Source organism: Erythrolamprus reginae, chromosome 1 (assembly GCF_031021105.1).
Source record: "Erythrolamprus reginae isolate rEryReg1 chromosome 1, rEryReg1.hap1, whole genome shotgun sequence".
In the NCBI taxonomy this organism is placed as follows: Eukaryota; Metazoa; Chordata; class Lepidosauria; order Squamata; family Dipsadidae; genus Erythrolamprus; species Erythrolamprus reginae.
In genome coordinates this window covers 192,213,982-192,238,166 of record NC_091950.1, presented here as the reverse complement: position 1 = coordinate 192,238,166, position 24,185 = coordinate 192,213,982, and the positions used below count along the sequence as shown (strand labels likewise).

The 24,185-nt window shown below is 41.3% G+C and overlaps 1 protein-coding gene across 4 annotated transcripts in view; it reads left to right on the top strand.

Annotated features, from left to right (window-relative positions):
- Positions 1-24,185, top strand: part of WIPF1 (WAS/WASL interacting protein family member 1) — an 85,742-nt gene that overhangs the window by 28,442 nt on the left and 33,115 nt on the right. The window contains exon 1 of one of the 4 annotated variants that reach the window (XM_070731780.1): positions 16,781-16,801. The exons of the other annotated variants lie outside the window; for them this stretch is intronic. The gene's annotated coding sequence lies outside the window, so the exon portion shown is untranslated. Of the gene's footprint in view, positions 1-16,780; positions 16,802-24,185 lie in introns of those variants that run through there. 4 annotated transcript variants of the gene reach the window in all.

The following is a 24,185-nucleotide window of genomic DNA, read 5'->3' as shown; positions in this document are numbered from 1 at the left end:
AATGTAAAAGCAAATAATGTGTGCAAACCCATTAGGAAACAAATAAAAGCTCGGAATTTGGGTGAGAAGAGGAGGAGGATAGTCGCAGCCAAAGGAAGAAGGTGAGGTGAGGGGAATCAAAAAAATCCAAAACTTTAAGGCTTAAAAAAAAAGAGAGAGACTCTGAGGCGGTGAGGAGGAGCATGGGCCTCCAATACACATGACGTGAGGCTGCCTCCCACACACTGCCTGCTGCTGCTGCTGCTACCTGCTGCCTCTTCCTTCCCATGTGAAGGGCTCCCCTCTCCTCTCGCTTTCCTTCGCTGTGGTGACTCCTCGGCTGCCCAGAGCAAAGAGAACGTTTCTTTTCTCTGGGCGCTGGCAGAGGTTTATTCCTGTTCCAAGTGCCCAGAGAAAGGAAAATGCTTCGTTTGCTCTGGACTGCCAAAGCCTCCTTAAGCACCACCGAAAGGCTTTTCTGGCAGCTCAGAAAACCCCAAGATGGCCGGGATTAAAGGGGGAATGGCAGGAAACTGGCTGGGCCTTTGTGCTGCTTTCAAATTTCCTAGGAAATTTTGCCAGGCTCGAGTTCTTAAGTAGAAAATGGTTCTTAAGAAGAGGCAAAAAAATATTGAACACCCAGTTCTTATCTAGAAAAGTTCTTAAGTAGAGGCATTCTTAAGTAGAGGTACCACTGTATATACTTAAATCAAATGAAAAACATTTTGGAAAAATGAGAAAATGGGATGGAATGGCCTCATAGAAAATATAATAACAATAACAATAATAATGGCAACAACAACAGCAACAACAGAGTTGGAAGGGACCTTGGAGGTCTTCTAGTCCAACCCCCTGCTTGGGCAGGAAACCCTACACTACTTCAGACAAATGGTTATCCAATATTTTCTTTAAAACTTCCAGTGTTGGAGTATTTACAACTTTTGGAGGCAAGCCATTCCACTGATCAATTGTTCTAATTGTCAGGAATTTTCTCCTTAATTCTAAGTTCCTTCTCTCCTTGATTATTTTCCACCTGTTACTTCTTGTCCTACCCTCAGAAGCAAATATATTTAAGTGATACAGAGAAGAGACATATAGCTCTGTCCATACCTAGTTTGTCAGTTGATCATGACCGAGTTGTCTCTGCTTTTATTATTATTATTTATTATTATTATTTATTAGATTTGTATGCCGTCCCTCTCTGAGGACTCGAAGTGGCTCACAACAAGAAAAAAAACCAACACAATGAATACAAATCCAATATTTAAAAAGAGTTTCAAAACCCTTATAAAAAAGCAATCACACAAGCCAAACAAACCATGCATAAATGTCAATAGCTAAGGAGTGTGCTAATTTCCCCATGCCTGGTGACATGGGTTGATATATAGGAGTTACAAACCAGAACAGGAAGTTTTTAAAAGTTAAGAATCCACCCCCAGATATCTGTTTCTAAGAAAATTGCATGAATGCCAAAATAGCACTTTTCTGTTTAACTTAGGCAAACAAGAACAGAAGCATTTTCACCAATGACCTGATATTTATAGCAAAGAAGAGTCTACAACACAAACTCCCTAGTTTCTGATTTACAGGAAGTTCTTGACTTACGACCACAATTGAGCCCAACATTTCTGTTGCTATATGAAACATTTGTGAAGTGATTTTTGCCTCATTTTACGACTTTTCTTGTCACAGTTGTTAAGTGAATCCCCACAGTTGTTAAATCAGTAACAGGGCTGTTAATGTGAATCTGGCTTCCCCGTTAACTTTCCTTGTCAAAAGATCTCAAAAGAGGATTGCATCACAAATATGAATCAGTTGCCGAACATCTGAATTTTGATCACATAACCATGAGGATGCTGCAATGGTGTGAAAAACTGTCATAAGTCACTTTTTTTGGTGCTGTTATAACTTCAAACAGTCATTAAATGAACTGTTGTAAGTTGAGGACTGTATTATCCAGCTTCCTTTATTCTTAAGAAGTTCCCCCTGATTAACTGAAAACTGGTATTCTTTCTGAATTTATAGCAAAGAAGTTTATGAAACCTAATCAGGCCATCAGAGGCAGTTGAGAAAAGTTTGCTCGGCTTCTTCATGTGACCATTGTAGTATCCACAGCTTTATTCCACCCATACAAATGATCTTTTCCAAATAAATTCTGTACATATCTACATTGTTAGGCTGCCCTGAACGTTTTCTGGAAGAGAAGAACTTTAATTTATTTAGCTTTAAATGATACCGTCGAGAACAGCTGATACCATTTTTTATTTGTCCCAAATGCACCTCAACCTGTACTTTCTTGCACTATATTTCAAATGGTATTTTCCAGCTTCTGGTAGCTCAAACTGTATTTTAATTTCTTCTCCTGTGTTTTGATTTCTTCTGGGAAAACTGTGCATTGTGCATAGTGGCAGGAATTTCCCTCCACTCAAAGGGGGAAGGGAATGGGATGTTTTCCATTCTGCAGCACCATTTTAAAAATGCTGAAACTTCTAAATGCAAACTGTTTCTCAAAAGTGCATATGTGCAGAATGACACTCACAGACACACAGATTGGATTAGGGTTGCTTTCTTGTCACAAAACTTTGTGGAAGGCTGAACAGCAGGGGGATTTTTAGTGGAGGGTTATAGTGCAAGCCTGCTGGTCAAGAAGCCCAATCTGGAAGAATTTTCTAAGCTGATTTAAGTCCAGCCATCATTAGCGCAGAATTGTAACAGCTTACGGGTCCCGCATGGAAGTGCCCAATAGTTGGTTCTTTCCATCTCTCCCCATAAGGCACGGAAATGGAGAATTTATAATGCTTATAATGCTCTAGAACTGAACACACTCAAAACCGTAGAAATAGTGGTAGACTTTAGGAGAAACCCTTTCACCTCTCACAGTACTAGACAACACAGTATCAACAGTAGAGACCTTCAAATTTCTAGGTTCTATCATATCTCAAGACCTAAAATGGTCACCTAACATCAAAAACACCATCAAAAAAGCACAACAAAGAATGTTCTTTCTGCGCCAGCTCAGGAAGCTCAAACTGCCCAAGGAGCTGCTGATACAGTTCTACAGAGGAATCATTGAGTCTGTCATCTGCACCTTTATAACTGTCTGGTTTGGTGCTGCAACCCAACAGGACCGACACAGTCTTCAGAGGATAATCAGAACTGCAGAAAAAACAATTGCTGCCAACCTGCCTTCCATTGAGGACTTCTATACTGCATGAGTCAAAAAGTGGGCGGGGAAAATATTTACTCGCATCCTGGACATAAACTGTTTCAACTCCTACCCTCAAAACATCGCTACAGAGCACTGCACACCAAGACAACTAGACACAAGAACAGTTTTTTCCCAAATGCCATCACATTATTATTATTATTTGTTAGATTTGTATGCTGCCCCTCTCTGGAGACTTGGAACAGCTCACAAGAACAAAACACAATACAAATCCAATGATTAAAAAGCAGTTTAAAACCCTTAATATAAATCATGCAAAAACGGAACAGTCCGGGAGAATCAATTTCCCCATGGCTGACAGCAGAGGTGGGTTTTAAGGAGTTTGCGAAAGGCAAGGAGGGTGGGGGCAGTCCTGATCTCCGGGGGGAGTTGATTCCAGAGGGCCACCACAGAGAAGGCTCTTCCCCTGGGTCCCACCAGACATTATTTCTTCGACAGGACTTGGAGAAGGCCAACTCTGTGGGACCTAATCGGTCGCTGGGATTCGTGCAGCAGAAGGCGGTCCCAGAGATATTCTGGTTCTGATGCCATGAAGGGCTTTATAAATAATTCCCTCAAGTCTGTCAGACTTTTTACTAAATCTGCACTTTTATTTCTACTAGTTTTTCTCATCATTCCTATCATCCTTTTATTTATTTATTTATTTATTTATTTATTATTTAGATTTGTATGCCACCCCTCTCTGCAGACCCCTTTCCTCCCACTTAGGACTATATGACTAACTTGTTGCTTGTATCCTAAGATTTTTATTAATATTGATTGTTTCTTCATTGCTTATTTGACCCCTATGGCAATCATTAAGTTTTGTACCACATGATTCTTGACAAATGTATCTTTTTCTTTTATGTATGCTGAGAGCATATGCACCAAGACATATTCCTTGTGTGTCCAATCACACTTGGCCAATAAAATTCTATTCTATTCTATTCTATTCTATTCTTCAGTTGCTGCAGAACTTCCAACTGCCAGCAATTCAACCTAGCATAGTTAGAGGTGAGAAATGCCTTATTGGTTTGGGAGGGAAGGGAAGCTTGTGCTTTGAAACTCAAACAATACCCAGTCATCTGTAAGTGATCATAAACAAAAACCACCCAACTTTAGCACACATTTGATTTCTCTGCAAAAGTTACTGCAGGTCAGAGCTTAAAGATGAGCTTGGTACCTACCAGTCCACTTTAGGAATTGCTGTTGCATTAATTCCTTCTGGTTTTCTACCTGAGCTTAAGTTTCTATAGAGATTTTTCCTACCTAAAGATCTGTACAAGATTTGCCTTCACTGGGATATTCTACACATTTACAGTTGTCTTCATTTTGGTCTTTTCAAAAGCATATTCTGCATTGATGGTAAAATATATATATCTTTGGCTCAGTTGTTTTCTTGCCTGCATATTATTTTGCTTTCTTTTTGAGTGCTAAGCTATCTAAAAAATTTCTCAGCTACAGCTTGACTCTTGATGACTACGTGGACCTGTCTGTGAAGTTTTCTTGGCAATAGTTCACGGTGTGGCTTATGCTTCCCTTCTTCCATATTTATTATTATTTATTAGATTTGTATGCCGCCCCTCTCCGTAGACTCGGGTAGACTAGGGCAGTGTTTTTCAACCAGTGTGCCGCGAGACATGGTCAGGTGTGCCGCGAAGCTCAGAGAGAAAGAAAGCAAGAGAGAGAGAGAGAAAGAAAGAGAGAGAAAGAAAGAAAGAGAGAAAGAGTGGGAGAGAGAGAAAGAGAACAAGAGAAAGAAAGAGAGAGAGAAAGAGAGAGAGAGAAAGAGAGACAAAGAAAGCAAGAGAGGGAGGGAAGGAGAGAGAGAGAAAGACATAGAGGGAGTGAGGGAGGGAGAGAGAAAGAGAACAAGAAAGAGGAAGGAAGAGAAAGAAAGAGGGAGGGAGAAAGAAATAGAGCAAAGGGGAGGAAGAGAGAGAGAGAGAATTTTTTTGTCCAAACTTTTTTTTAGGGTCCCCCCCCCTGCTCAATGTGCCCCAGGGTTTCGTAAATGTAAAAAATGTGCCGCGGCTCAAAAAAGGTTGAAAATCACTGGACTAGGGTAATTAGGGGAATGAATTGTAGTTCTTTTGGCTTGTTCTCTGGTTAAAAGTTGTGTGAAGTTTTCACATTTACAAAGTGATTCAGAAATAACAAGCAATTTTGACTGTTTACATTAACATGTACAGGTTGGATATCGTGAATGGACATTATGGCCTGGTTTAGAATTATTTCTTTGATGAAGTAGGAGATGATATGAAATGTATAAGCCTTGCACAATTCCATGGGCCTAGTATTTTAGAGCTATTAGGATTTCAGTTTTATTCTGGCAAGGAAAAAGGTTTTCCAAAATATTTGGAAACTAGACTTTCCATTTATTAAAGTTGAAATGAAACCAGTAAATGAACATTCTTCCTTTTTAAATATTGTTTACTTCCATCAGCAGCATTTGCTATGTAGCAGAGAACATAAATAAAATGTAATATCTAATTAATAGTAATATCTGCTTAATCTATACAGGAAACAAGTATGCTTGCTAAAATATTTCTACCTCATTTGGAAGGTACTGTCAATATGGCTCAAAAATTTTAATTTTTCCAATTTTTACTATTTCTTTTCTGAATATTAAAACTATCTGAAACTTTTCAATCCAAGTGGAATGTGTGTATGTGTATGTGCGCGCACAAGTGCACACATGTCTATGCATAACAATTCCTTGTGAGATGCTTTCTCAACTTCCATATTTTCCTGTGGGCTAAGATACTCCAGTCCAATGGTGTCAAATGCAAGGCCTGCAGGCTGAATCTGGCCTTGGTGTATTAGATCACAGGGGTGCCCTGGAAACAGGCCCACAGTGCCTCTACCAGGGAAAACTGAGCTCAGGCGGCCATGTGCCACCCCCAGCCTCTGTTTTCTATTGCGATGCCCTCCTGCAGCCCTCTGCCAATGAAAATGGAGCTCAGGGGCGGGGATGTCCGTTTTCGCTGGCAAAGTGCTACAGGAGGCTGTCCCACCCGCTCGTGCCTCAGACATGAATGACATTGAGCTGGCCACACCCCACCTGGCCATGCCCCCCCCCCCCGAAGTCAAACACAACGCTGATGCGGCCCTCAATGAAATCAAGTGTTAGCAAAAACTTCAGAAGAGAAGGATTTAGGGTTAGTGATTTCTGGCAGTCTCAAAATGGGTGAGCAGTGTGGTCGGATGGTAGGAAAAGCAAGTAGGATGCTTGGCTGCATAGCTAGAGGTATAACAAGCAGGAAGAGGGAGATTGTGATCCCCTTATATAGAGCGCTGGTGAGACCACATTTGGAATACTGTGTTCAGTTCTGGAGACCTCACCTACGAAAAGATATTGACAAAATTGAACGGGTCCAAAGACGGGCTACAAGAATGGTGGAAGGTCTTAAGTATAAAACGTATCAGGAAAGACTTAATGAACTCAATCTGTATAGTCTGGAGCAGTGATTTTCAACCTTTTTTGAGCCGCGGCACATTTTTTACATTTACGAAACCCTGGGGCACATTGAGCCGGGGGGGGAGGGGGGGGGCTAAAAAAGTTTGGACAAAAAAAAATTCTCTCTCTCTCTTCTTCCCTTTCGCCCTATTTCTCTGTCCCTCCCTCTTTCTCTCCCTTCCTCTTTCTTTCTCTCTCTCTCCATCCCTCTTTCTTTCTCTTCCTTCCTCTTTTTTGCTCTCTTCCTCTCTCTCTCCCTCCCTCCCTCTATGACTTTCTCTCTCCTTCCCTCCCTCTCTTTCTCTCTCTCTCTTGCTTTCTTTTTCTTGTTCTTTCTCTCTCTCTTGTTCTCTTTCTCTCTCGCTCACTCTTTCTCTCTTTCTTGCTCTCTCTCTTGCTTTCTTTCTCTCTCTGAGCTTCGCGGCACACCTGGCCATGTCTCGCGGCACACTAGTGTGCCATGGCACACTGGTTGAAAAACACTGGTCTGGAGGACAGAAGGAAAAGGGGGGACATGATCGAAACATTTAAATATGTTAAAGGGTTAAATAAGGTTCAGGAGGGAAGTGTTTTTAATAGGAACACAAGAACAAGGGGACACAATCTGAAGTTAGTTGGGGGAAAGATCAAAAGCAACATGAGAAAATATTATTTTACTGAAAGAGTAGTAGATCCTTGGAACAAACTTCCATCAGATGTGGTTGGTAAATCCACAGTAACTGAATTTAAACATGCCTGGGATGAACATATATCCATCCTAAGATAAAATACAGGAAATAGTATAAGGGCAGACTAGATGGACCATGAGGTCTTTTTCTGCCGTCAGTCTTCTATGTTTCTAAGTTTGATACCCCTGCCCTAATCTATCCATTGTTTAGGCTACAGCTCTTCCTCCTTTCTCCCAAGGTTTTTCTCACAACTCATTACAGATACTATTATCTCTCTCAGACTTGAGAGATTAAATATTGTATGAGGACATAGAAAATATTTCCCTAGCCTGATATTCATAGAATCTATTTAGTTTTACAAAAGGGCTATTAAACAAATAAGTCACATAATCATAATTTACATATACAGTATATATATTTAATCAAATGAATAGATATGCATAAATTCTCATACTTCTTTACCTACAGTTAACTGGGATTTATTTCATTACTCTATTTTCTGGATATACACAACATACCAAATCCCAACTCATGTGAGTTAAGTTTAAACAGAACGTTAGGGCTTAAATGTGCTTGGCTGCATTGTGGTTTAGTGTGTCATGCAAACCCAGGAAACATACATCTTGAAAAATTTCCTCTACCAGGAAAGAGGAGGAGGGGATGGTTGAATGGATGAGGAAACGCAAATTGCAAAAACTGCTTTCACTCTCATGTTTGAGATTAACAGGACAATCATATCAATCTATGCCTGTGATGAAGGAAATCTCATTGAATTTATTGATGTTAACTTCCAGTAAATAAATACTGATATATAGGATATCAACAAACACTATCCTAGACATAATAGACATGTATAGGGGCAGAATTACAAAAGGAGCTGAATTCTTTAAGGCACCTGCACCTATTTCTGTAATTCCATGGTAGCTAAATATGTTGTCCCAAGAGAAGTCACAGTAGCTTTAAAGCAGGCCTGTCAAACTGGCGGCCCCTGGGGCAGATACATCATTCAGAGTCCACGCCTACCCGGGCTCCACAAAGGCAAAAAATGTCACAATCTGGCCCTTGATGCTATCAAGTTTGACACTTGTGTGCTTTAAAGAGTTGCAGGCAGCTGCTAAATTCACCCTATTTAGCACTCCGAAAAATGTTTTTGGAATAGAATCCAAAGTATCACACAATCCTCCTTGAGAGGGCTTCTTATTTTTAGTAGATGAATTTCCGTCTCTTAAAATAATACTTACTGCCTGGTTCAAGGGTGGGTTCTGATAAAGTTTGCTGCTGGTTTGCTTCCTTCCACGCCACGTGGTTGCTTCTTGTGGGGGCGCATGCAATTTGTACAAATGTGCATACGCAGTGACAAAAAATATAATTTGAAAAGCCAAAACCAAGATGGTGACACATGTGCAGTGCCAGAAATTCCGCTTCTGCACATGTGCAGAAGAAAACCCGGAAAAAAATCCCACCCTAAAAAAATGGGGGGGGGGAGATGGCACCCCGGACTATGGCACACAAACCAGTTCTGTGACTTCATCATGATGTCACCAGAAGGTTGCTACCAATTCGGGCGAACCCAGTGAAGGGCTATCAAAAATTTTATTACCACACTGTGGGTGTGGCTTATGCAGGACACCCTGCATTTTCTTTCAACATCTTTCAGTGCAAAATGGGTGCTCTGGGGTGGAGCTCCATTTTCGCTACCCCACTGTGTGTCCCTCCCCCTGGGTGAACCAGTCCAAACCGGAAGGAACCCATCTCTGGTCTAGTTAAATAACCTTAACATTTGACTAACACTCATGATTAGACAAGAAATAAAACTACTTCTGAATCAGTTTTGATTCCTGATCACTTCCTGGTCAGATCCATTCAGTTTCTTTGGCCACCTTTGCAGAAAGTTTACTATTGACATGATTTGGTGGTTTGTTTTTGTTGTTTCTTTTACTGTACTTCCCAGTCTTACCTGGAACAGAGTAACTGGCCCAAGGTTACCCAGTTGGCTTTCATGCCTAAGGGGAAACTAGAACCTGGATCTACCTATTCCTAGTCCAGCATCTTAACCATGGGGATATTACAATGATCATCAGTACAAAAAATGATCATAAATAATTACCGAACGGTCACTAAGCGAACTATTGTAAGTCAAGGACAACCTGTATATATTTGTGCTACAAAAATCCAGATGACTATTAGATGGCAACAAACATATTAACAATGTATTGCTGCCATTTTGTGGTTGCCCAAAAATGTTCATCCCAATTATGGTAGCCATCATCATTAACAGCTCCACTTCAGGAAGAAAAAAGTGAAAAGAGCCACATTTTTAAAAGATCAGTAATTTGCACTTCAGTTTGTTCCAACCAGATGATTTTTCAAATCTATGTTTAAAGGAAATATTTCCTTTTTTATGTACTGAGGAATTGTTGAACAGTTGCAAATAAAAAACAAAGCAAATAAATATACGGTATGTTGCAGAATGGAGAAGTATTTTAGCTTAGAAACCTTTCAAGATACTCCATTAAATTTCCTCCATAGAGGGTTCCTTCCATCAGTTATCTAGTAGCCTTCCATCCCACTGATCACTAACAGTCTCCATCCAGTGGTGTGCCAAAAACCTTAAGCAAAGATGGTAAACTACGGGACCATCTCCTGCTGCATACCTCCTAAAGACTAATAAGATTGCAGAGTTGGCCTTCTCCAGGTCCCGTTGACTAAGCAAGGCAGGTTGGCGGGGCCATGGGGAAGGGCTTTCTCTGTGGCTGCCCCAGCACTATGGAATCAAACACCCCCCCCCCCCATGTCCTTACTGCTCCCACCCTACTGGCCTTCTGAAAGGCTGTGAAGACCTGGCTTTGCCGGCAGAACTTTACATCTGTCATGTCCAGATTGTATTAAATGGTACATATCTGTGTTGATTGGATTGTTTGCATTGTAGGTTTTTAAACTGGGGTTTATCATTTTAATATTTATATTTGACTTCTTTTTTATTGTAATTTATATTTTTTTATGTTGTTGTAAGCCGCACTGAGTCTTTGGGGATTGGGCGGCATAGAGTTAAATAAACAAAACAAAATAAAATAAACTGAAAGTAGAATGGGATTGTGCTAATTAGGTATTTCTGATTCCCTCTATTTTATGGGGCTGCCAAAGGGATCAGAATCAATGGTGGGTTGCTCCCGGTTCAACCCGGTTCTGCGAACTGGTAACGCTGGCGATGGGAGGCTCCACCCACCCGCCCAGGATGCTTCAGCGCATGTGCAGAAGCATCATGCGCACGCACACATGCGTGCATACATACAAGTAGCAAAGGTTTTAGAACCCACTACTGATCAGAATATAATTGCAACAAGAATCAAATACTTTTGATTATTTTAAAAAATGTATGCCTTTGAAAATACCAAACGAAATCCTTTTTCACTTATAGTTATTCCAAAGAACTAGCAGCATTTTTGAAACAATTATGCAGTGGGGGTGGGGTTACCAAAAGAGTACTGAAAAAGTTTCCGAAGCTTGCATGACATTTCTTCAACCAATAGCCTGTAACCACTGGAGGGTCAGCTGAGGACATAATGCCGTATTAAAATCTTCCTTAACTCCTAAAACTGGATTCATATTCAGCATTAAATTGTTCCTTCTTTGCTAAGAACGTTTCTATAAATTTAGCTTAAAAATGATTTTATCTTTCTGAAGATGTCCCTTCCGTTAGGTAGAAAACCAGGTATCAGGTGTGCGAAGAAATGACCTTGTCCCAGATTATGGAAAGTCTTCCCATCCCTAAAGAGATACTATTGGTGCTTGCTTTCCCAAGTATTGTTCATTCTCAATTACTTGAAATTTTTCATATTGCTTTTAATTGCAATATTAAGTTCATTCCATCTTGTAGTTGGAATTGTCTATTGCTGTAAACTGCCTTGAACATTGGAATAAGCAGGAAGGGGCGGGGAGGAATTTCATAATAAAAATTAAAGTACAGACAGTCCTCAATTTACAGCAGTTCATTTAGGGACTCTTTGAAGTTACAACGGCACTGAAAAACATGACATGACCATTTTTCACAATTATGACCTTTTTGTAGCAGCTCCATAATCATGTGATCAAAAGTCAGGCGCCCGGCAACTGGTTCATACTAACGACGGTCCCTGTGTTCTTTGCAACCTTCTGACAAACAAAGTCCTTGGGGAAACTAGATTCAACAGTATTTATTTATTTATTTATTTATTTTCTTACTTACTTACTTACTAATTTAATTTAATTTAATTTAATTTAATTTAATGTAATTTATTGGATTTGTATGCCGCCCCTCTAAGGAGACTCAGGGCGGTTAACAGCAATAATAAAACAGTGTATAATAATAATCCAATACTAAAAACAATTAAAAACCCATTAATATAAAAACCAAACATACATACAGACATACCATGCATAAAATTGTAAAGGCCTAGGGGGAAAGAGTATCTCAATTCCCCCATGTCTGACGGCAGAGGTGGGTTTTAAGTAGCTTACGAAAGGCAAGGAGGGTGGGGGCAATTCTAATTTCTGGGGGGAGTTGATTCCAGAGGGCCGGGGCCGCCACAGAGAAGGCTCTTCCCCTGGGTCCTGCCAAGGGGCATTGTTTGCTAACTTAATCAACTATAGTGATTCACTTAACAAGAAATGTCATAAAATGGGGCAAAACTCACTTAACCAATGTCTCCTTTTCTGGGTTCAGTTGTGGCTGTAAGTTGAGGATTATCTGTAGTTAAACAATATGCCAATTAATTTAGAAAGTAGTTAACTATAACTAAATCTCCTAGCACTGAATGTAGGATAGGAACCAGATATGTTGATTTTGATCATGACAATGATATTATTCATACAGGTGTGTCTGGCTTGTGCCGATTTTGTGGACCACTTGTCTTCACATCTTCTGATCTGGCACCACTTCTTTGAGTTGTTATATGCTTTGTCTAAGTGTCAGCTTTTGTGTTGTCCAGTCCCCTTGTTCTTTGATGGCCTGGTTTCTTTTACCTGTAACTTTTTCAAGCATAATTGCTTTCTCTGGTGAATTCCCCCCTCATGACATGGCCAAAATAAGTGAGACACAGTTTTGACCAGATTATATAGAGACTTCCACTCTGTTGCTTATTTATTTATTTTGAATTCTCTTCTATCCACCATTCTCTTCTATCTACCATTCAGTGCTCTTGCAGCTGAAAACAGAATTGTTTTCCAGGGGTGATTCAAGTACCACTTCCCCTTTGCAAGACCATGCCAAGAAGCATGAAATTATGTAAGCTGATTGCCTCTACTTTTCCTCTGATGAGAGAAATGTGCATTTTTTTTTCATGTAAATGAAATTCTACCTACCGTACTTACTTCCTGAGTTGTGGGCAGATGAGTAGGTTTATGCATAGAAACATAGAACACTGACGGCAGAAAAAGACCTCATGGTCCATCTAGTCTGCCCTTATACTATTTTCTGTATTTTATCTTAGGATGGATCTATGTTTATCCCAGGCATGTTTAAATTCAGTTACTGTGGATTTACCAACCACGTCTGCTGGAAGTTTGTTCCAAGGATCTACTACTCTTTCAGTAAAATAATATTTTCTCACGTTGCTTTTGATCTTTCCCCCAACTAACTTCAGATTGTGTCCCCTTGTTCTTGTGTTCACTTCCCTATTAAAAACACTTCCCTCCTGGACCTTATTTAACCCTTTAACATATTTAAATGTTTCGACCATGTCCCCCCCATTTATATTAATGCAGTTAATATAAATTCAGATTTCGGTAACTACAACATCAGTGTGTAGTGTTCATCCCAAGACATCACACCTAGGAAATGAGTTACCTTATATCAGTGGAGCTTGAGATCAGTTGGCAGCATTGAGCTGTTGCCTATGACTGGGTAGGCTCCGAGCCCCAAAGATTGTGGTAATTGGCTTTAATTGGCAGCCCTCCTTACTCTGGGATTTTAAAAGATTCAAAGAAAGTCCATGGCACTACACGGTTTCTTGCTGCAACTGCCTTTAAAAAAACAACTTTCTTAAAAAATCAACACATCTTTGATTTTTAAAAGCACCTTTGGGATAACCAAAGCTCCATAGGCATCTGCCACAATTGCATATCTGCTCTTTGGTTGTGCAGAGATCATAAAGCCTTGTCCACAGAGCACCACCAGGGAAAGGATTCAAAATATGCATTTCAGCTCATTTATATGTCTGCATCTTTATATATATGTACATCTAGTAGCTTTATTTAGCTTTTGTGAATTTTAATCATTTTAATATTTATATAATGAAATATTTAATCATTTTATTACACTGGAAGCTACACAGAATCATTTCAATAGTAAGATGGATGGCACATCAATTTAATAAATAAATATATGAACAAATATAGTATGCTCTTCTATTTACAGGCTAGCTATGAACTATTTCAGATTCAAGAAAACCTAGTTGCACAGAAAAAAAATAAAATTTCTGTGGCTGGTGATCTTTCCTAGCATTAATATTCTCCATGTGTATAGATTTGTACTGAATATAAATAAATACCTGAACTCTCTTATCTAGTTGACAAGAATGTTGAACAAGCCTCGACCCAGGGCAGAATCTTATAACACCCGACTCAGTGTTTCCCTCCAAGCTGAAATGGACCATAATTGTAATGAACATTATGTCTATAGGAATGTTAAGAAGCATGAACATGAGAAATTTCAACACAATGAAAGAGGAAATCAATTGTCCACCCATTGACATATCTTAGGAATCATAGAATGAAAGTGTTCTGAAATTTGGTCATTTCCCGACAGAGGTTTATTCTGTTTATTACTGTACTCAGGATATGAAAAACAAAGACTTTTTTGGTCTCTTACAAATAATACACAAAATAGCAAGGACAGGGTTTGGGTTCAATGCAATCAATGACTAATATTAATTAAACTACAAAGACAACCCTTTAATGTACCAGTTGTCCAAGTTTATGATTTATGATCCAATCACTGATGTAGACATTTGGTGAGTTTTACTGTCAAGTTCAGTCTGAAATTAACAGAACTTGAAACAGGTACACTGCTTGTGGTTAGAAACTGGAACGCCAATATTAGAAATTACATTGGATTAGAAATTAATTGGATTGTACAGTTAGGATAACAGAAATGTAGTTCATCAATTCCCAAAAAATCCAATTATTTTGTTTTATTAATGCAGTTTCCAAACAGCCAAAAAAAGAGAGATCACCAGATGCAATACTCTGAGATGAAACTGAGTGTATTATTGATACAGAACCCTACTAGATAGACCAGAGCAGGGAACCAACTCAACAGAAAGGCTAAGCAGCTTTTTATTGAGGTTGCTTATAAGAACAGATTCTTGCAAGTCTAGTTGTACTGTACCTTTCTCTTTCTCCTCAAAACCCAGGGAATTAGAAAAGGATGTAAGGTTGGGGCACATAGAAGACCAATGAAAGTAAGGTGGGCCATATGGCACATGAACGAGTCCAAGATTTTGTTCACATTTTCCCCAAGGGTCTGGATGGGGAATTGAAAAGTGGTTTTGTGTTTAACCTTTGGGGCTTCGTGGGGCTTCCCAGATTCGCCCACGTTTGTACAACACTCCGTGGCCTACACTGGTTGCCAATCAGTTTCTGGTCACAATTCAAAGTGTTGGTTATGACCTTTAAAGCCCTACATGGCACTGGACCAGAGTACCTCCGGAACCGCCTGCTACCGGACGAATCCCAGTGACCGATAAGGCCCCACAGAGTTTGCCTTCTCTGGGTCCCGTCGACTAAACAATGTCGTTTGGCAGGCCCCAGGGGAAGAGCCTTCTCTGTGGCGGCCCTGGCCCTCTGGAACCAACTCCCCCCAGAGATTAGAACTGCCCCCACCCTCCTTGTCTTTCGCAAACTACTCAAGACCCACCTATACTGCCAGGCATGGGGGAACTGAGACACCTTTCCCAGGATTTTATACTTTATGTTTAGTATGTATGTGTTGTTTGGTTTTAAATGATAGGGTTTTATATGTTTCTTTTTCTCTTTTAATATTAAATTTGTTCCACTGTAACATTGTTTTATTATTGTTGTGAGCCGCCCCGAGTCTTCGGAGAGGGCGGCATACAAATCTAATAAATTATTATTATGTCAGTACAACACAGCAAACGAGATCACTATGCTGGATTTCGTATTTCATCACCAGTCGTGCGCTTCCCAAGCACCTAGGACTGTGTGATGTAGCGGCGAATTATGTTTGCCGATCCCAGTACAGCGGCCTTTTGCAATTGACAGATGGAGATTTTGTCAATTCCAACGGTTTTCAAATGTCCACTGAGATCCTTTGGTACTGCGCCCAGCGTGCCAAGTACCACTGGGACCAGTCGTTGCAGCTCGATTTTTAGATCTTCGTATTTCACTAATTTCTGTAGCTGCTTCTCCTCAATTCTGCTGTCCCCTGGGATTGCGATGTCGATGATCCATACTTTCTTTTTCTCCACGATCACAATGTCTGGTGTGTTATGCTTCAGAATTCGGTCAGTCTGAAGTCGGAAGTCCCACAGTAGTTTTGCTTGCTCGTTTTCGACCACTTTTTCAGGCTTATGATCCCACCAGTTCTTTGCCACTGGTAAATGGTAGTTCCGGCACAAGTTAAATAATAATAATAATAATTATTATTATTATTATTATTATTATTATTATTATTATTATTATTAACCACCAATAAGTATCTTTTAAGGCTTCTGCTTCAATGTTTATTCAGTTCTGTGACAGGATGACCTGCCATAGAATCTGTTGTGGTCCACCTGCATCCTGCACAGCTGATTACAGATTCTGAGGATTGAGAGAGGGGGGTGGGTTGGTCTCCTAGGCCAGTGCACTTGGCACTTGAGTCTGATAGCAAGGAGGTTGGAGAGGATGTGGGGTCGGGCTGAAATCCAACCAGGGCCTGTTGCACCTCCAGAGGTGCCCATGGGTGACTCAGGAAAAGAGGAAGGGCCTCTTCTTGACGCACGTGTAGTCAGGTGCATCAGAAGGCATGAGAGGCTGAGTAGGAGAAGGTCTCTGCGTGAATAGATCTCTGGAACACTTGGCCATGCCTTTGGGGTATTTAAGGTTTAGCCTTGTGAAGAGCGAGTGCAAAAGTTAACTTTCTAATGTGAGCAATGACTGTTTGGATTTGGCTCTTGGATTATTTACATGAATTATTATTTTATTTATTCAATTTTTTTATGCCACCCTTCTTACACTCGGGACGGCTTACAACATGTTAGCAATAGCCCTTTTTTACAGAGCCATCATAGTGCCCCCACAATCCGGGTCCTCATTTTACCCACCTCGGAAGGATGGAAGGCTGAGTCAACCTTGGGCCGATGATGAGATTTGAACCGCTGACCTGCAGATCTAGCAGTCAGCTTTAGTAGCCTGCAGTACTGCACAGACACTACCCACTGCACCGCCTCAGCTCATCATTACAAACTGAGAAGATAAAATCTTGACGTCCGGGTTTCCTGCCAACTCGGAGTGAGTCATGTTAATTAAGAGATTTGATCAAACAGAACTATTTGGGAGTTTTGGCTTTATGTTGGGACTTTAATTAGCAGCTGATATGAACTGAGTTATTTCTTGCTTCGCTGATTCAGTTTACACAGTTAAACCTTTTTGATACTAAATTATTAGAATCACATGCCTACATCTTGTCAAAACTGTGTGTGTGTACCTATTTCTTGACCTACATCTTGTCAAAACTGTGTGTGTGTATCTATTTCTTGGGGTGGCTCATCGCCGGGACAGAACAGAATCATAGGGCTGGAAGGGACTTTGGAGGTCTTCTAGTCCAGAGGTCCCCAACCGCCGGTCCGCGGACCAGGACCGGGCCGTTGGGGGTTTTCAGCCGGTCCGCGGCGGCGCTGCCCTCCCGGCAGAGAACATTATGCAGGACGGGGTGGGGCGTCGGGCGGTGACGCAGCCCTCCACACTTCTCCACAGGGCGGGGAGAATCAGGAGGCTCCTTTGGCGGTTGGGGGCTGCCTGGCTTTGTGATTTTGGCTGGGGGGGGGGAGTTAGGAAGGTCCTACTTCTCCCCCCCCAGCCAAAAATTCAAAGCCTATCTGCTGGATACGGGCGATGAGTGGGACAGAGCGGCGCGGAAGCCTCTTGCAGCAGCTGCCACAGCCACCGGCTTCGGCGCCGTTTGTCCCGCCCATCGCCCGTATCCAGCAGAAGCTGCTGCCCGAGTGCTCTTGGCCGGCGGGATTCAAAGTGCTGGGGTGGGGGTGTCCTGACAGCCCCCCCACCCCAGTGCTTCGCCTCCCGCTGGGACACCCCCCACCCCAGCACTTTAAATCCCGCCGGCCAAGAGCACTCGGGCAGCAGCTTCTGCTGGATACGGGCGATGGGCGGGACGAACGGGACCGAAGCCGGTGGCTGTGGCAGCTGCTGCAAGAGGCTTCCGCGCCGCTCTGTCCCACTCATCGCCAGTATCCAGCAGATAGGCTTTGAATTTTTGGCTGGGGGGGGAGAAGTAGGACCTTCCTAACAACCCCCCCCAGCCAAAATCACAAAGCCAGGCAGCCCCCAGCCGCCAAAGGAGCCTCCTGATTCTCCCCGCCCTGTGGAGAAGTGTGGAGGGCTGCGTCACTAAGCTCCACCCCTCCATAACCCCACCCCCATATGACCAAAGCCCCCCCCCCCACCGGGCCGTGGAAAACTCGTCTAACTTAAAGCCGGTCCCTGGTGCTAAAAAGGTTGGGGACCTCTGTTCTAGTCCAATCCCCTCCCCAAGACATGAGTTTTTATTCAGACAAATGATTATCCAATCTTTTCTTGAAAACCACCAGCAATGGAGGAACCCACTAGCCCAGGAAGCAAGCTGCTTCATTGATTGTTCTCATTTTCAGGAAGTTTCTCCCCAATGTTAGGTTAGATCTCACACTGACTAGCTTCCACCCATTGCTTCTTGTCTTGTCCCCAGAAAATAAATAGATTCCTTCTTCCCTATGACCACCCTTCAATATTTGAAGATGGCTATCACATCACCCCCTAACCATGATTAAGTTTTGCATTCCCCGCCCCCCAAGGTTAGATTTTGATCTTGCCAGATGTAAAAGTGTCACGTAGGCAGCTAGAAAGTTGTTGGTTTAGTTAAAGATATCTGTCAGCAAGCACGTCCAGCTTCTCTAAGATTGATAAGGAGATTTGTCAGGCAAAATAGTTTCATTTTGTGTATTTATTTATTTATTTATTTATTTATTTATTTAGTTAGTTAGTTAGTTAGTTAGTTAGTTAGTTAGTTAGTTAGTTAGTTAGTTAGTTAGTTAGTTAGTATGCCGCCCCTCTCCACAGACTCGGGGCGGCTCATAACAGTAACAGAAAACAATATATAATACAAATTCAATAATTAGAAACCTAAAAACCCATAATTTAAAAAACATGCACACAACATACCATACATAAACAGTATAGGCCTAGGGAAGATATTTCAGTTCCCCCATGCCTGACGGCAGAGGTGGGTTTTGAGGAGTTTGCTGAAGGCAAGGAGGGTGGGGGCAATTCTAATCTCAGGGGGTAGCTGGTTCCAGAGGGTCGGGGCCGCCACAGAGAAGGCTCTTCCCCTGGGACCCGCCAAACAACATTGTTTAGTCGACGGGACCCGGAGAAGGCCAACTCTGTGGGACCTAATCGGTCACTGAAATTCGTGCGGTAGAAGGTGGTCCCGGAGATATTCTGGTCCGATGCCATGAAGGGCTTTATAGGTCAAGACCAACACTTTGAATTGTGACCGGAAATTGATCGGCAACCAATGCAGACTGCGGAGTGTTGGTGTAACATGGGCATACTTTGGGAAGCCCATGATTGCTCTCGCAGCCAGTGTTCCCTCTAATTTTTTGGGAGGATGGGCGGAAAAGTATAGTGTCTGAGCGGCAGTCCCTTTGGGACTGGGCGGCACAGAAATATTAAATAAATAAACAAACAAACAAACAAACAAATAAAAAACCCACACTGTTTTGCCTCAGATAATTTCAAAATAAAATACTGTACTGTGTGTCTATAACAGTGAGCTCATAATAGGGCAACTCTATCAATATCAAAATGCCACTTAAATAGTTGAGCTAGTTTCAAATTAGATTTTGATTTTCTTTCTCTCTTCCTTACTCCCATTCTTTTTCTTTCTCTTTTCTTTCCTCTCTTTTTTCTATCTGTTTCTCTCTCTTCCTCTCTCTCTCCTTCCCTCTCACTCTTTCCCTCTCGGCTTCTGGGCAGGTTTGGAAAACTCTGAGTTGATGATGATTTTTAAGTGAGCGATTGCTCACTGCTCAGCTTAGAGGGAACTATGCTCGCAGCTGCATTCTGTACAATCTGAAGTTTCCGAACACTTTTCAAAGGTAGCCCCATGTAGAGAGCATTACAGTAGTCGAATCTCGAGGCGATGAGGGCATGAGTGACTGTGAGCAGTGAATCCCGGTCCAGATAGGGCCGCAACTGGTGCACCAGGCAAACCTGGGCAAACGCCCCCCTCGCCACAGCTGAAAGATGGTTCTCTAATGTGAGCTGTGGATCGAGAAGGACGCCCAAGTTGCGCACCCTCTCTGAGGGGGTCAATAATTCCCCCCCCCCAGGGTTATGGATGGACAGATGGAATTGTATGTATGCTGGTGTGGATTGGAAGTGTTGTACATGCATCAAAGGAGAAGGGCACAGAAAAGTCTGAAGAAGGCAGTGGAGTTGGAAAGGAGATCACCAGAGGAAGGAAGAACGTGCAACAGATAATCATCAGGAGAGAAAAAACAGATCTGTAAAGCAGGTTAGCTGTGAAAAATGGAGAAATGGAAGGTTATCTCAGGAGAAATGGGCAGAGATGAGCAGTCAATGTACTGCCTCTCTCTCTTCTTTCTTTTTAACTTATAAAAGACCAGGATGAAGAAACTTAAAGAAAAGCAAAATCCAGTGGTTGAGTTTAGCAACTGAATGGATAAGGGAGTTTCTGAGAATGTTAAAGGACTTCAAAGGAGCTCTGTAAATAAATGACTATTAGACTGTTGACATATTTTTGTAGTTAAGACTTGCATATTCAAAGTAGAGGTAAGATACTTTGCTTTTTGCAAATTTGCACCAAGACAAATTTCACGTGTGTCCAATCACACTTGGCCAATAAAATTCTACTGGATTTCATTCTATTTTGGAAAGATAAACACAAATGTATTTTATTTTATTTGCAACAAATTTCACTTTCCCGTAGTTGGCAGAACAATATTGTGAATGTGTGAATGAGGGAGGGGTTGGATTTTTGTCCTTTTTCTACTTTCTAATATTTGTATGTGCGAGAGAGGGGAGCAAATTTCGCCACATTTCAAATGTTTAGAACATCACATTTTACTCACACAACTACCACAATAGGCATGGGCATTTATAAACAGCTGTTTACAAGAAAACAAACCCATGGCCACAAATACTCAGTACAAATACTCATCTTATTGAGATGTTTGCCCTGCCACCCAAAAGTTGATTTTAAAAACGTTGGACGAGGCAGTAAGGCTGATGAACTGCAGTAGAAATTATTTGGAACTAGGGGAGAGATCTGTAAAGATATAGCTGGATAGTAGTGGGTCCCTGCTGATACAGCTAATTGCATGCAGCTCTGTGGCTCTGGCACGCGAGTGCAGGTTGGAGCACAATTTTGCTTCCTGTACCTGTGCAGGTAGCAAAATTCGCACGGCGACACATGTTTCGGCAAGGTTTTTCACTTCTGCTCATGCTTCCATGCAAAAAACCTCTCCGAAACACGTGCTGAGTTAGGGTTAGGGAGAGAAAGGGGCAGATTGTATGTAGGTGGGTGCAGTGAAGGGCTACCAAAATTTTTACTACCAAACTGGGCGTGGCTTACGCATTTTCTTTCAACATCTTTCAGTGCAAATTGGGTGCTCTGGGGTGGAGCTCCATTTTTGCTACCCCACTGCATCCCCCCCCCCCCCGGTCTGGGCAGTAGCCCACTCCTGAGTGGGTGGCTTCACACATTACACAAAGCCATTGTTTGTCTTGACCATGGTTTATTGAACAAGCCAAATAATGCTATGCCATAAACCATGCCTTACAGACTGAAATAATGACACTAAGCGGATTATACAAAGTCAAGACTGGCCATGTCCAACTGCATGGTTAATTTTCTCTACCTGGCAGGACATGTGATTGAATGTGTGATGGTTTTTCTGAGTGCGTTACCACATATTGCCTTCCTGCCCAAACCATCATATCTTCTGTTTTTTCTTTTAAATTGCTTATTTTATTTTACTAATTTTCCATTTTTAAAGAGACAACAGACTTATTTATACCCTTTTAAAAAATCTGGCACTTCAATGTTATTTTCTTTTTTTCTTTCCAAGTATGAGTATTTGCATACTGTTCAATTTCACTTGATCCTACAAGCTTGCTTTTCAATTTATTATGCCTAGGACCCAAAATGTGAGACTTTAGGAGAATTACAGATACTCCTCGACTTATAACAGTTAGTGACTATTTAAAGTTGCAACAGCACTGAAAAAAGTAACTTTGACCATTTTTCACACTTACGATCTTTGTGGAATCCTCACGGTCATGTGATTTACATGCAGAGGTTTTCAACTGACTCAAATTTATTATGGTTGCAGTATCCCAGAGTCATGTGATCTCCTTTTGCGACCTTCTGACAAGCAATGTCAATGGAGAAGCCAGGTTCACTTAACAAATATGAGACTAGTTTAAGAACTGCATTGATTCACTTAACAAAGGAGGTGAGAAAAATCATCAAATGGAGCAAACTCGCTTAACAAATTTCTCACTTAACAACATAAATTTTGGCCTCAATTGTGGTCATAAGCTGAAGACTACCTGTACCGTCTTAAACTACTGATTTAATCCCCATTTCTCCTCTCCTCCCTTCCAAATCTACAATTATCCTTGTCAATATTTCTCTTTTTTCTATTTAAAAACTAATCATTCATCAAATGAATAACTGCAATATGTTCTCCATTTCTGTCTTTTCTCTAAATTTTTTTAAATGACCAATTTAAAACAGCCTATTGGAGTGATGGAGAACCAATGGCACGGGTGCCACAGGCATAGTTCCCTCTAAGCTGAGCAGTGAGCAATTGCTCACTTAAAAATCATTATCAACTCAGAGTTTTCCAAACCTGCCCAGAAGCCGAGAGGGAAAGAGTGAGAGGGAAGGAGAGAGAGAGAGGAAGAGAGGAAGAGAGAGAAACAGATAGAAAAAAGAGAGGAAGGAAAAGAGAAAGAAAAAGAATGGGAGGAAGGAAGAGAGAAAGAAAATCAAAATCTAGTTTGAAACTAGCTCAACTATTTAAGTGGCATTTTGATATTGATAGAGTTGCCCTATTATGAGCTCACTGTTATAGACACACAGTACAGTATTTTATTTTGAAATTCTCTGAGGCAAAACAGGGTGGGTTTTTTATTTGTTTGTTTGTTTGTTTGTTTATTTATTTATTTAATATTTCTGTGCCGCCCAGTCCCAAAGGGATTGCCGCTCAGACACTATACTTTTCCGCCCACCCCCCCAAAAAATTAGAGGGAACACTGGCCACAGGTGGCACGCAGAGCAATATCTGCTGGTACATGAGTTGTTGCCCTAGCTCAGCTTCAATGTGCATGTGTGTGCTGGCCAGCTGTTTTTTTTGCTCACACAGAGGCTCTGGGAGGGCATTTCTGGCTTCCAGAGAGCCTCCGGGGGGATGGGGAAGGGTGTTTTTACCCTCCCCCAGCTCCAGGGAAGCCTTTGGAGCCTGGGAAGGGCAAAACACGAGCCTATTGGACCCACCAGAAGTTGGAAAATAAGCTGGTTCTGGCCTCCAGAGATTGAATTATGGGTGTGGGCACTCACACATGTGTGATAGCGTGTGTGCATTTTTCGGCACCCGAGGAAAAAAAGGTTTGCCATCACTGGCCTATTGGGTGTATATCATCTACATGTGTATGTAATTCTGGGTCAGGGATCCTAGTCCTGATTGCAAAGGGTGTTTGTGGGCTACCTTACCCTACTTCAAAATGCATACAATTATTGATGGTGACAAAGAGTTAAGAATTGTTTGGGTAATCTTTGCTGTCATCTAATGGACATCTGGATGTTTGGTCATCCAACTAGCCTAGCTTAGGGTATTTGAAAAGCTTGGTTCTTAAATAATCAAGTTACCATTCAAGATTTTCAATACAATATCATTGCTGATCTTACAGGCACCTGCGAGACTGCCTATAAAGCTGTTTAACAACTGCCTCATTTAGTGATCACTTGCAATTCAGCAATCACGTAAAAAATAACTTTACCACTAATCCATGAAATTATGATTTTTTTTCTGTAAAGCAAAGGAAAACTGAAATAACAACATAAGTCCACAGTTATGGTTTCACTTAATAATTGTTTCACAAGGACCAAATTGCCAATTCCAATTGTTGTCACTAAACAAGGACTACCTTTCATTTTTGTTTTACTAGTTTTTCATAGAAGTCTGAGGTTGTAATCTTGTTGTCATGAGTCTTGGGCCTCGCTGGTTGAAAGGGTTTTAGAAGTATGAGAGCTTTTTTTTTTAATAACGCATGTGCTGCAGATTACTGTATATTGTTTTATATTATTTTATAATTGTATGTTTTTAGTTATGCCACATATCTAAAGATTGCTCTCAGTGTTGTTGCAACAACCAAAGATCCAAGAAAGGAAAGGAAGCTTTGGGGACAAAGACTAATTTTTCCTTCATGTTTTCAGCGCAATTGCTGTCTAAAAACACTACAATAAAATTTCATATACAGTAACAGGCTATTTGAGGGAAGGGGGTGTTTGTTAGACATGTATGTATATTATTTGAATCAATTGACATCATTTGCATCATTATGTAATCACGTAAGTGACATATAATAAATT